General features: G+C 40.7%; 1 pseudogene; it reads left to right on the top strand.

The window, feature by feature from the left end:
* The first annotated feature begins 205 nt into the window (after nt 1-205).
* On the top strand, nt 206-1220 carry LOC102746873 (methylmalonic aciduria and homocystinuria type D homolog, mitochondrial pseudogene; annotated as a pseudogene).
* The last annotated feature ends 6 nt before the right edge of the window (nt 1221-1226 follow it).

The raw sequence follows: 1226 nt of genomic DNA, 5'->3' as shown, positions 1-1226 counted from the left end.
TACAACATCCATAGAGGGAATAAACCTCAACATAATAAAGGCCTTATATGAAAATCCACAGCTTACATCATACTTAATGGAGAAAAACAGAGCTTTCCCCCAAGATCAGGAACAAAAAAAAGGATATCCACTCTCACCACTTTATTCAACATAGTACTGAAAATCCTAACTGCCACAATCAGACAAGAATAAGAAATAAGGGACAGCTGGAGGCGGCGGCGGGACTGGAATAACTTTACGAAAGGAAAGATACTTTGCATCTGCCCTCCCCGCTGGAAATGGCCACTGTGCTCTGTAATAGAGCCAGGCTGGTTTCATATCTCCCGGGATTTTGCTCTTTAGTTAAAAGGGTTGTCAATCCCAAAGCCTTTTCAACTGCAGGATCTTCAGGTTCTGATGAGTCTCATGTGGCCCCTGCACCTCCAGATATATGCTCTCGAACAGTATGGCCTGATGAAACTATGGGACCATTTGGACCTCAGGATCAGAGATTCCAGCTTCCTGGGAACATAGGTTTTGACTGTCATCTCAATGGGACCACATCACAGAAGAAAAGCCAGGTTCATAAAACTTTACCTGATGTTCTAGCAGAACCTTTATCAACTGAAAGACACGAGTTTGTGATGGCACAGTATGTGAATGAATTTCAGGGTAGTAATGCACCTGTTGAACAAGAAATCAACAGTGCAGAAACTTACTTTGAAAATGCCAAAGTAGAGTGTGCAATCCAGACATGTCCAGAATTGCTGCGAAGAGATTTTGAGTCACTGTTTCCAGAAGGAGCTACCAACAAACTAATGATTCTGACTATAACACAGAAAACTAAGAATGATATGACTGTTTGGAGTGAAGAGGTAGAAAATGAAAGAGAAATGCTTTTAGAAAAGTTCATTAATGGTGCTAAGGAAATTTGCTATGCTCTTCGAGCTGAAGGCTATTGGGCTGACTTTATTGACCCATCATCTGGTTTGGCATTTTTTGGACCATATACAAACAACACTCTTTTTGAAACAGATGAACGCTATCAACATTTAGGATTCTCTGTGGATGATCTTGGCTGCTGTAAAGTGATTCGTCATAGGCTCTGGGGTACCCATGTGGTTGTAGGAAGTATCTTCACTAATGCAACACCAGACAGCCATATTATGAAGAAATTAGGTGGAAACTAACAGTAATGTCAATTTATTGGCTGTACTATTTGTACCATTTGGGTTGATCTATAAACA

This window comes from Leptonychotes weddellii, unplaced genomic scaffold (genome assembly GCF_054177405.1).
Source record: "Leptonychotes weddellii isolate Sample4059 unplaced genomic scaffold, ASM5417740v2 HiC_scaffold_35076, whole genome shotgun sequence".
Classification (NCBI taxonomy): domain Eukaryota; kingdom Metazoa; phylum Chordata; class Mammalia; order Carnivora; family Phocidae; genus Leptonychotes; species Leptonychotes weddellii.
Note: the sequence above shows the minus strand (reverse complement) of the source record. Positions and strands in the feature narration are given on the sequence as shown.